The sequence below is a fragment of the Oncorhynchus keta genome, unplaced genomic scaffold, assembly GCF_023373465.1.
Source record: "Oncorhynchus keta strain PuntledgeMale-10-30-2019 unplaced genomic scaffold, Oket_V2 Un_contig_13434_pilon_pilon, whole genome shotgun sequence".
Lineage (NCBI taxonomy): Eukaryota > Metazoa > Chordata > Actinopteri > Salmoniformes > Salmonidae > Oncorhynchus > Oncorhynchus keta.
The window spans coordinates 1-12500 of record NW_026278219.1 but is presented as its reverse complement, the minus strand read 5'-3'; positions in this window follow the sequence as shown (position 1 = coordinate 12500).

The following is a 12500-nucleotide window of genomic DNA, read 5'->3' as shown; positions in this document are numbered from 1 at the left end:
GGAAGTAGCCAACACCAGGAAGGAGCCAACACCTGAAGTAGCCAACACCAGGGAGTAGCCAACACCAGGGAGTAGCCAACACCCTGAAGTAGTCAACACCCTGAAGTAGTCAACACCAGGGAGTAGCCAACACCCTGAAGTAGCCAACACCCTGAAGTAGTCAACACCCTGAAGTAGTCAACACCAGGGAGTAGCCAACACCCTGAAGGAGCCAACACCCTGAAGTAGTCAACACCCTGAAGTAGTCAACACCAGGGAGTAGCCAACACCCTGAAGTAGCCAACACCCTGAAGGAGCCAACACCCTGAAGTAGCCAACACCCTGAAGTAGCCAACACCCTGAAGTAGCCAACACCAGGAAGTAGTCAACACCAGGGAGTAGCCAACACCCTGAAGTAGTCAACACCAGGGAGTAGCCAACACCCTGAAGTAGTCAACACCAGGAAATAGCCAACACCCTGAAGTAGTCAACACCAGGAAGGAGCCAACACCAGGGAGTAGCCAACACCAGGGAGTAGCCAACACTAGAGAGTAGCCAACACCCTGAAGTAGTCAACACCAGGGAGTAGCCAACACCAGGAAGGAGCCAACACCAGGGAGTAGCCAACACCAGAGAGTAGCCAACACCCTGAAGTAGTCAACACCAGGGAGTAGCCAACACTAGAGAGTAGCCAACACCCTGAAGTAGTCAACACCAGGAAATAGCCAACACCCTGAAGTAGTCAACACCAAGAAGGAGCCAACACCAGGGAGTAGCCAACACTAGAGAGTAGCCAACACCCTGAAGTAGTCAACACCAGGAAATAGCCAACACCCTGAAGTAGTCAACACCAGGAAGGAGCCAACACCAGGGAGTAGCCAACACCAGGGAGTAGCCAACACCAGGAAGGAGCCAACACCAGGGAGTAGCCAACACCCTGAAGTAGCCAACACCAGGAAGGAGCCAACACCAGGAAGGAGCCAACACCAGGGAGTAGCCAACACCCTGAAGTAGTCAACACCAGGGAGTAGCCAACACCCTGAAGTAGTCAACACCAGGGAGTAGCCAACACCCTGAAGTAGTCAACACCAGGAAGGAGCCAACACCCTGAAGTAGCCAACACCAGGGAGTAGCCAACACCCTGAAGTAGTCAACACCAGGAAGGAGCCAACACCCTGAAGTAGTCAACACCAGGGAGTAGCCAACACCCTGAAGTAGCCAACACCCTGAAGTAGTCAACACCAGGGAGTAGCCAACACCCTGAAGTAGTCAACACCAGGAAGGAGCCAACACCCTGAAGTAGCCAACACCCTGAAGTAGTCAACACCAGAGAGTAGCCAACACCCTGAAGTAGCCAACACTAGAGAGTAGCCAACACCCTGAAGTAGCCAACACCCTGAAGTAGTCAACACCAGGAAGTAGCCAACACCCTGAAGTAGTCAACACCAGGAAGTAGCCAACACCCGGAAGTAGCCAACACCAGGAAGTAGCCAACACCAGGGAGTAGCCAACACCCTGAAGTAGCCAACACCCTGAAGTAGTCAACACCAGGAAGGAGCCAACACCAGGAAGTAGTCAACACCAGGAAGGAGCCAACACCCTGAAGTAGTCAACACCAGGAAGGAGCCAACACCCTGAAGTAGCCAACACCAGGAAGGAGCCAACACCAGGAGTAGCCAACACCAGGAAGGAGCCAACACCAGGAAGGAGCCAACACCAGGGGAGTAGCCAACACCCTGAAGTAGTCAACACCAGGAAGGAGCCAACACCAGGAGTAGCCAACACCAGGAAGGAGCCAACACCAGGGAGGAGCCAACACCAGGAAGGAGCCAACACCAGGGAGTAGCCAACACCCTGAAGTAGCCAACACCAGGAAGGAGCCAACACCAGGAAGGAGCCAACACCAGGGAGTAGCCAACACCAGGAAGGAGCCAACACCAGGGAGTAGCCAACACCCTGAAGTAGCCAACACCAGGAAGGAGCCAACACCAGGGAGTAGCCAACACCCTGAAGTAGCCAACACCAGGAAGGAGCCAACACCAGGAAGGAGCCAACACCAGGGAGTAGCCAACACCCTGAAGTAGCCAACACCAGGAAGGAGTCAACACCAGGGAGTAGCCAACACCCTGAAGTAGCCAACACCAGGAAGGAGCCAACACTAGAGAGTAGCCAACACCCTGAAGTAGCCAACACCAGGAAGGAGCCAACACTAGAGAGTAGCCAACACCCTGAAGTAGCCAACACCAGGAAGGAGCCAACACCAGGGAGTAGCCAACACCCTGAAGTAGCCAACACCAGGAAGGAGCCAACACTAGAGAGTAGCCAACACCCTGAAGTAGCCAACACCAGGAAGGAGCCAACACCAGGGAGTAGCCAACACCCTGAAGTAGTCAACACCAGGAAGGAGCCAACACCAGGGAGTAGCCAACACCAGGAAATAGCCAACACCCTGAAGTAGTCAACACCAGGGAGTAGTCAACACCAGGAAGGAGCCAACACCAGGAGTAGCCAACACCCTGAAGTAGCCAACACCAGGAAGGAGTCAACACCAGGGAGTAGCCAACACCCTGAAGTAGCCAACACCAGGAAGGAGCCAACACTAGAGAGTAGCCAACACCCTGAAGTAGCCAACACCAGGAAGGAGCCAACACTAGAGAGTAGCCAACACCCTGAAGTAGCCAACACCAGGAAGGAGCCAACACCAGGGAGTAGCCAACACCCTGAAGTAGCCAACACCAGGAAGGAGCCAACACTAGAGAGTAGCCAACACCCTGAAGTAGCCAACACCAGGAAGGAGCCAACACCAGGAAGGAGCCAACACCAGGGAGTAGCCAACACCCTGAAGTAGTCAACACCAGGAAGGAGCCAACACCAGGGAGTAGCCAACAGCAGGAAATAGCCAACACCCTGAAGTAGTCAACACCAGGGAGTAGTCAACACCAGGAAGGAGCCAACACCCTGAAGTAGTCAACACCAGGAAGGAGCCAACACCAGGGAGTAGCCAACACCAGGAAATAGCCAACACCCTGAAGTAGTCAACACCAGGGAGTAGCCAACACTAGAGAGTAGCCAACACCCTGAAGTAGCCAACACCAGGAAGGAGCCAACACCAGGGAGTAGCCAACACCCTGAAGTAGCCAACACCAGGAAGGAGCCAACACCAGGAGTAGCCAACACCTGAAGTAGCCAACACCCTGAAGTAGCCAACACCAGGAAGGAGCCAACACCCTGAAGTAGCCAACACCAGGAAGGAGCCAACACCCTGAAGTAGCCAACACCCTGAAGTAGCCAACACCAGGAAGGAGCCAACACCCTGAAGTAGCCAACACCAGGAAGGAGCCAACACCAGGAAGGAGCCAACACCAGGAAGGAGCCAACACCCTGAAGTAGTCAACACCCTGAAGTAGTCAACACCAGGAGTAGCCAACACCCTGAAGTAGCCAACACCCTGAAGGAGCCAACACCCTGAAGTAGCCAACACCCTGAAGTAGCCAACACCCTGAAGTAGCCAACACCAGGAAGTAGTCAACACCAGGAAGGAGCCAACACTAGAGAGTAGCCAACACCCTGAAGTAGCCAACACCAGGAAGGAGCCAACACCAGGAAGGAGCCAACACCAGGGAGTAGCCAACACCAGGGAGTAGCCAACACCCTGAAGTAGCCAACACCAGGAAGTAGCCAACACCCTGAAGTAGCCAACACCAGGGAGTAGCCAACACCCTGAAGTAGCCAACACCAGGAAGGAGCCAACACCAGGAAGTAGCCAACACCCTGAAGTAGCCAACACCAGGGAGTAGCCAACACCCTGAAGTAGCCAACACTAGAGAGTAGCCAACACCCTGAAGTAGCCAACACCCGGAAGTAGCCAACACCAGGGAGTAGCCAACACCCTGAAGTAGTCAACACCAGGGAGTAGCCAACACCCTGAAGTAGCCAACACCCTGAAGTAGCCAACACCAGGAGTAGCCAACACCCTGAAGTAGCCAACACCCTGAAGTAGTCAACACCAGGGAGTAGCCAACACCCTGAAGTAGTCAACACCAGGAAGGAGCCAACACCCTGAAGTAGTCAACACCAGGAAGGAGCCAACACCCTGAAGTAGCCAACACCAGGAAGGAGCCAACACCAGGGAGTAGCCAACACCAGGAAGGAGCCAACACCAGGAAGGAGCCAACACCAGGGTAGCCAACACCCTGAAGTAGTCAACACCAGGAAGGAGCCAACACCAGGGAGTAGCCAACACCAGGAAGGAGCCAACACCAGGAGGAGCCAACACCAGGAAGGAGCCAACACCAGGAGTAGCCAACACCCTGAAGTAGCCAACACCAGGAAGGAGCCAACACCAGGAAGGAGCCAACACCAGGGAGTAGCCAACACCAGGAAGGAGCCAACACCAGGAGTAGCCAACACCCTGAAGTAGCCAACACCAGGAAGGAGCCAACACCAGGGAGTAGCCAACACCCTGAAGTAGCCAACACCAGGAAGGAGCCAACACCAGGAAGGAGCCAACACCAGGGAGTAGCCAACACCCTGAAGTAGCCAACACCAGGAAGGAGTCAACACCAGGAGTAGCCAACACCCTGAAGTAGCCAACACCAGGAAGGAGCCAACACTAGAGAGTAGCCAACACCCTGAAGTAGCCAACACCAGGAAGGAGCCAACACTAGAGAGTAGCCAACACCCTGAAGTAGCCAACACCAGGAAGGAGCCAACACCAGGGAGTAGCCAACACCCTGAAGTAGCCAACACCAGGAAGGAACCAACACTAGAGAGTAGCCAACACCCTGAAGTAGCCAACACCAGGAAGGAGCCAACACCAGGGAGTAGCCAACACCCTGAAGTAGTCAACACCAGGAAGGAGCCAACACCAGGGAGTAGCCAACACCAGGAAATAGCCAACACCCTGAAGTAGTCAACACCAGGGAGTAGTCAACACCAGGAAGGAGCCAACACCAGGGGAGTAGCCAACACCCTGAAGTAGCCAACACCAGGAAGGAGTCAACACCAGGGAGTAGCCAACACCCTGAAGTAGCCAACACCAGGAAGGAGCCAACACTAGAGAGTAGCCAACACCCTGAAGTAGCCAACACCAGGAAGGAGCCAACACTAGAGAGTAGCCAACACCCTGAAGTAGCCAACACCAGGAAGGAGCCAACACCAGGGAGTAGCCAACACCCTGAAGTAGCCAACACCAGGAAGGAGCCAACACTAGAGAGTAGCCAACACCCTGAAGTAGCCAACACCAGGAAGGAGCCAACACCAGGAAGGAGCCAACACCAGGGAGTAGCCAACACCCTGAAGTAGTCAACACCAGGAAGGAGCCAACACCAGGGAGTAGCCAACACCAGGAAATAGCCAACACCCTGAAGTAGTCAACACCAGGGAGTAGTCAACACCAGGAAGGAGCCAACACCCTGAAGTAGTCAACACCAGGAAGGAGCCAACACCAGGGAGTAGCCAACACCAGGAAATAGCCAACACCCTGAAGTAGTCAACACCAGGGAGTAGCCAACACTAGAGAGTAGCCAACACCCTGAAGTAGCCAACACCAGGAAGGAGCCAACACCAGGAGTAGCCAACACCCTGAAGTAGCCAACACCAGGAAGTAGCCAACACCAGGGAGTAGCCAACACCATGAAGTAGCCAACACCCTGAAGTAGCCAACACCAGGAAGTAGCCAACACCCTGAAGTAGCCAACACCAGGAAGGAGCCAACACCCTGAATTAGCCAACACCCTGAAGTAGCCAACACCAGGAAGGAGCCAACACCCTGAAGTAGCCAACACCAGGAAGGAGCCAACACCAGGAAGGAGCCAACACCAGGAAGGAGCCAACACCCTGAAGTAGTCAACACCCTGAAGTAGTCAACACCAGGGAGTAGCCAACACCCTGAAGTAGCCAACACCCTGAAGGAGCCAACACCCTGAAGTAGCCAACACCCTGAAGTAGCCAACACCCTGAAGTAGCCAACACCAGGAAGTAGTCAACACCAGGAAGGAGCCAACACTAGAGAGTAGCCAACACCCTGAAGTAGCCAACACCAGGAAGGAGCCAACACCAGGAAGGAGCCAACACCAGGGAGTAGCCAACACCCTGAAGTAGTCAACACCAGGGAGTAGCCAACACCCTGAAGTAGTCAACACCAGGAAATAGCCAACACCCTGAAGTAGTCAACACCAGGAAGGAGCCAACACCAGGGAGTAGCCAACACCAGGAGTAGCCAACACTAGAGAGTAGCCAACACCCTGAAGTAGTCAACACCAGGGAGTAGCCAACACCAGGAAGGAGCCAACACCAGGAGTAGCCAACACTAGAGAGTAGCCAACACCCTGAAGTAGTCAACACCAGGGAGTAGCCAACACTAGAGAGTAGCCAACACCCTGAAGTAGTCAACACCAGGAAATAGCCAACACCCTGAAGTAGTCAACACCAGGAAGGAGCCAACACCAGGGAGTAGCCAACACTAGAGAGTAGCCAACACCCTGAAGTAGTCAACACCAGGAAATAGCCAACACCCTGAAGTAGTCAACACCAGGAAGGAGCCAACACCAGGGAGTAGCCAACACCAGGAGTAGCCAACACCAGGAAGGAGCCAACACCAGGGAGTAGCCAACACCCTGAAGTAGCCAACACCAGGAAGGAGCCAACACCAGGAAGGAGCCAACACCAGGGAGTAGCCAACACCCTGAAGTAGTCAACACCAGGGAGTAGCCAATACCCTGAAGTAGTCAACACCAGGGAGTAGCCAACACCCTGAAGTAGTCAACACCAGGAAGGAGCCAACACCCTGAAGTAGCCAACACCAGGAGTAGCCAACACCCTGAAGTAGTCAACACCAGGAAGGAGCCAACACCCTGAAGTAGTCAACACCAGGGAGTAGCCAGCACCCTGAAGTAGCCAGCACCTGAAGTAGTCAACACCAGGGAGTAGCCAACACCCTGAAGTAGTCAACACCAGGAAGGAGCCAACACCCTGAAGTAGCCAACACCCTGAAGTAGTCAACACCAGGAGTAGCCAACACCCTGAAGTAGTCAGCACCAGGGAGTAGCCAACACCCTGAAGTAGCCAACACCCTGAAGTAGTCAACACCAGGAGTAGCCAACACCCTGAAGTAGTCAACACCAGGGTAGCCAACACCCTGAAGTAGCCAACACCCTGAAGTAGCCAACACCAGGGAGTAGCCAACACCCTGAAGTAGCCAACACCCTGAAGTAGTCAGCACCAGGGAGTAGCCAACACCCTGAAGTAGTCAACACCAGGAAGGAGCCAACACCCTGAAGTAGTCAACACCAGGAAGGAGCCAACACCCTGAAGTAGTCAACACCAGGAAGGAGCCAACACCAGGAAGGAGCCAACACCAGGGAGTAGCCAACACCCTGAAGTAGTCAACACCAGGAAGGAGCCAACACCAGGGAGTAGCCAACACCAGGAAGGAGCCAACACCAGGAAGTAGCCAACACCAGGAAGTAGCCAACACCAGGAAGGAGCCAACACCAGGAAGGAGCCAACACCAGGGAGTAGCCAACACCAGGAAGGAGCCAACACCAGGGAGTAGCCAACACCCTGAAGTAGCCAACACCAGGAAGGAGCCAACACCAGGGAGTAGCCAACACCCTGAAGTAGCCAACACCAGGAAGGAGCCAACACCAGGAAGGAGCCAACACCCTGAAGTAGCCAACACCCTGAAGTAGCCAACACCAGGAAGGAGCCAACACCAGGGGAGTAGCCAACACCCTGAAGTAGCCAACACCAGGAAGGAGCCAACACCAGGAAGGAGCCAACACCAGGGAGTAGCCAACACCAGGAAGGAGCCAACACCAGGGAGTAGCCAACACCCTGGAAGTAGCCAACACCAGGAAGGAGCCAACACCAGGGAGTAGCCAACACCCTGAAGTAGCCAACACCAGGAAGGAGTCAACACCAGGGAGTAGCCAACACCCTGAAGTAGCCAACACCAGGAAGGAGCCAACACTAGAGAGTAGCCAACACCCTGAAGTAGCCAACACCAGGAAGGAGCCAACACTAGAGAGTAGCCAACACCCTGGTAGCCAACACCAGGAAGGAGCCAACACCAGGGAGTAGCCAACACCCTGAAGTAGCCAACACCAGGAAGGAGCCAACACTGAGAGTAGCCAACACCCTGAAAGTAGCCAACACCTGAAGTAGCCAACACCAGGGAGTAGCCAACACCCTGAAGTAGTCAACACCAGGAAGGAGCCAACACCAGGGAGTAGCCAACACCAGGAAATAGCCAACACCCTGAAGTAGTCAACACCAGGGAGTAGTCAACACCAGGAAGGAGCCAACACCCTGAAGTAGTCAACACCAGGAAGGAGCCAGCACCAGGAGTAGCCAACACCAGGAAATAGCCAACACCTGAAGTAGTCAGCACCAGGAAGGAGCCAACACCAGGGAGTAGCCAACACTAGAGAGTAGCCAACACCCTGAAGTAGCCAACACCAGGAAGGAGCCAACACCAGGGTAGCCAACACCCTAAGTAGCCAACACCAGGAAGGAGCCAACACCAGGGAGTAGCCAACACCCTGAAGTAGCCAACACCCTGAAGTAGCCAACACCAGGAAGGAGCCAACACCCTGAAGTAGCCAACACCAGGAAGGAGCCAACACCCTGAAGTAGCCAACACCCTGAAGTAGCCAACACCAGGAAGGAGCCAACACCCTGAAGTAGCCAACACCCTGAAGTAGCCAACACCAGGGAGTAGCCAACACTAGAGAGTAGCCAACACCCTGAAGTAGCCAACACCAGGAAGTAGCCAACACCAGGGAGTAGCCAACACTAGAGAGTAGCCAACACCCTGAAGTAGCCAACACCAGGAAGTAGCCAACACCAGGGAGTAGCCAACACTAGAGAGTAGCCAACACCCTGAAGTAGCCAACACCAGGAAGTAGCCAACACCAGGAAGTAGCCAACACCAGGGAGTAGCCAACACTAGAGAGTAGCCAACACCTGAAGTAGCCAACACCAGGAAGGAGCCAACACCAGGGAGTAGCCAACACCCTGAAGTAGCCAACACCCTGAAGTAGCCAACACCAGGAAGGAGCCAACACCAGGGAGTAGCCAACACCAGGGAGTAGCCAACACCAGGAAGGAGCCAACACCCTGAAGTAGCCAACACCAGGAAGGAGCCAACACCCTGAAGTAGCCAACACCCTGAAGTAGCCAACACCAGGGAGTAGCCAACACCAGGAGTAGCCAACACTAGAGAGTAGCCAACACCCTGAAGTAGCCAACACCAGGAAGGAGCCAACACCAGGAAGGAGCCAACACCAGGAGTAGCCAACACCCTGAAGTAGTCAACACCAGGAAGGAGCCAACACCAGGGGTAGCCAACACCCTGAAGTAGTCAACACCAGGAAGTAGCCAACACCCTGAAGTAGTCAACACCAGGAAGGAGCCAACACCAGGGAGTAGCCAACACCCTGAAGTAGTCAACACCAGGAAATAGCCAACACCCTGAAGTAGTCAACACCAGGAAGGAGCCAACACCAGGGGTAGCCAACACCCTGAAGTAGCCAACACCAGGGAGTAGCCAACACCTGAAGTAGTCAACACCAGGAAGTATTCAACACCCGGAAGTATTCAACACCAGGAAGTAGTCAACACCCGGAAGTATTCAACACCCGGAAGTATTCAACACCAGGAAGTATTCAACACCAGGAAGTATTCAACACCAGGAAGTATTCAACACCAGGAAGTATTCAACACCAGGAAGTATTCAACACCAGGAAGTAGTCAACACCAGGAAGTATTCAACACCAGGAAGTAGTCAACACCAGGAAGTAGTCAACACCAGGAAGTAGTCAACACCAGGAAGTAGTCAACACCAGGAAGTATTCAACACCAGGAAGTATTCAACACCAGGAAGTATTCAACACCAGGAAGTATTCAACACCAGGAAGTAGTCAACACCAGGAAGTATTCAACACCAGGAAGTAGTCAACACCAGGAAGTAGTCAACACCAGGAAGTATTCAACACCAGGAAGTATTCAACACCAGGAAGTATTCAACACCAGGAAGTATTCAACACCAGGAAGTAGTCAACACCAGGAAGTAGTCAACACCAGGAAGTATTCAACACCAGGAAGTAGTCAACACCAGGAAGTATTCAACACCAGGAAGTATTCAACACCAGGAAATAGCCAACACCCTGAAGTAGTCAACACCAGGAAGTATTCAACACCAGGAAGTATTCAACACCAGGAAGTAGTCAACACCAGGAAGTAGTCAACACCAGGAAGTATTCAACACCAGGAAGTATTCAACACCAGGAAGTATTCAACACCAGGAAGTAGCCAACACCTTTAATAGCAGTTTGTATATGAGAGCTTAGATAACAAGATAAAAACATGGAAGTAGCCAATAGGTAGCGGCAGGTAGCCTAGTGGTTAGAGTGTAGAGGAGGCAGGTAGCCTAGTGGCTAGAGTGTAGAGGAGGCAGGTAGCCTAGTGGTTAGAGTGTAGAGGAGGCAGGTAGCCTAGTGGTTAGAGTGTAGAGGTGGCAGGTAGCCTAGTGGTTAGAGTGTAGAGGAGGCAGGTAAGCCTAGTGGCTAGAGCCAGGTAGCCTAGTGGCTAGAGTGTAGAGGCGGCAGGTAGCCTAGTGGTTAGAGTGTAGAGGTGGCAGGTAACCTAGTGGTTAGAGTGTAGAGGAGGCAGGTAGCCTAGTGGCTAGAGTGTAGAGGAGGCAGGTAGCCTAGTGGTTAGAGTGTAGAGGAGGCAGGTAGCCTGGTGGTTAGGTGTAGAGGAGGCAGGTAGCCTAGTGGTTAGAGTGTAGAGGAGGCAGGTAGCCTAGTGGTTAGAGTGTAGAGGCGGCAGGTAGCCTGGTGGTTAGAGCGTAGGGCGGCAGGTAGCCTAGTGGTTAGAGTGTAGAGGGCAGCAGGTAGACTAGTGGTTAGAGTGTAGAGGGAGGCAGGTAGCCTAGTGGTTAGAGTGTAGAGGAGGCAGGTAGCCTAGTGGTTAGAGTGTAGAGGAGGCAGGTAGCCTAGTGGTTAGAGTGTAGAGGAGGCAGGTAGCCTAGTGGTTAGAGTGTAGAGGAGGGCAGGTAGCCTAGTGGTTAGAGTGTAGAGGAGGCAGGTAAGCCTGGTGGTTAGAGTGTAGAGGGAGGCAGGTGGCCTGGTGGTTAGAGTGTAGAGGGAGGCAGGTAGCCTAGTGGTTAGAGTGTAGAGGAGGCAGGTAGCCTAGTGGTTAGAGTGTAGAGGGAGGCAGGTAGCCTGAGTGGTTAGAGTGTAGAGGAGGCAGGTAGCCTGAGTGGTTAGAGTGTAGAGGGAGGCAGGTAGCCTAGTGGTTAGAGTGTAGAGGAGGCAGGTAGCCTGGTGGTTAGAGTGTAGAGGCGGCAGGTAGCCTAGTGGTTAGAGCGTAGAGGCGGCAGGTAGCCTAGTGGTTAGAGTGTAGAGGCAGCAGGTAGACTGGTGGTTAGAGTGTAGAGGCAGGTAGCCTAGTGGTTAGAGTGTAGAGGAGGCAGGTAGCCTGAGTGGTTAGAGTGTAGAGGCAGGTAGCCTAGTGGTTAGAAGTGTAGGGAGGCAGGTAGCCTAGTGGTTAGAGTGTAGAGGAGGCAGGTAGCCTAGTGGTTAGAGTGTAGGAGGAGGCAGGTAAGCCTAGTGGTTAGAGTGTAGAGGAGGCAGGTAGCCTGGTGGTTAGAGTGTGGGGAGGCCAGGTAGCCTAGTGGTTAGAGTGTAGAGGAGCAGGTAGCCTAGTGGTTAGAGTGTAGAGGAGGCAGGTAGCCTGGTGGTTAGAGTGTAGAGGAGGCAGGTAGCCTAGTGGTTAGAGTGTAGAGGAGGCAGGTAGCCTAGTGGTTAGAGTGTAGAGGAGGCAGGTAGCCTAGTGGTTAGAGTGTAGAGGAGGCAGGTAAGCCTAGTGGCTGAAGCCAGGTAGCCTAGTGGTTAGAGTGTAGAGGTGGCAGGTAACCTAGTGGTTAGAGTGTAGAGGAGGGCAGGTAGCCTAGTGGTTAGAGTGTAGAGGTGGCAGGTAGCCTAGTGGTTAGAGGGTAGAGGTGGCAGGTAGCCTAGTGGTTAGGTGTAGAGGTGGCAGGTAGCCTAGTGGTTAGAGGGTAGAGGTGGCAGGTAACTTAGTGGTTAGAGTGTAGAGGAGGCAGGGTAGCCTAGTGGTTAGACTGTAGAGGCAGGTAGCCGAGTGGTTAGAGTGTAGAGGTGGCAGGTAGCCTAGTGGTTAGAGGTAGAGGTGGCAGGTAACTTGAGTGGTTAGAGTGTAGAGGAGGCAGGGTAGCCTAGTGGTTAGACTGTAGAGGAGGCAGGTAGCCGAGTGGTTAGAGTGTAGAGGTGGCAGGGTAGACTAGTGGTTAGAGTGTAGAGGTGGCAGGTAGCCTAGTGGTTAGAGCCAGGTAGCCTAGTGGTTAGAGTGTAGAGGAGGCAGGTAGCCTGTGGTTAGAGCCAGGTAGCCTAGTGGTTAGAGTGTAGAGGAGGCAGGTAGCCTAGTGGTTAGACTGTAGAGGAGGCAGGTAGCCTAGTGGTTAGAGTGTAGAGGTGGCAGGTAGCCTAGTGGTTAGA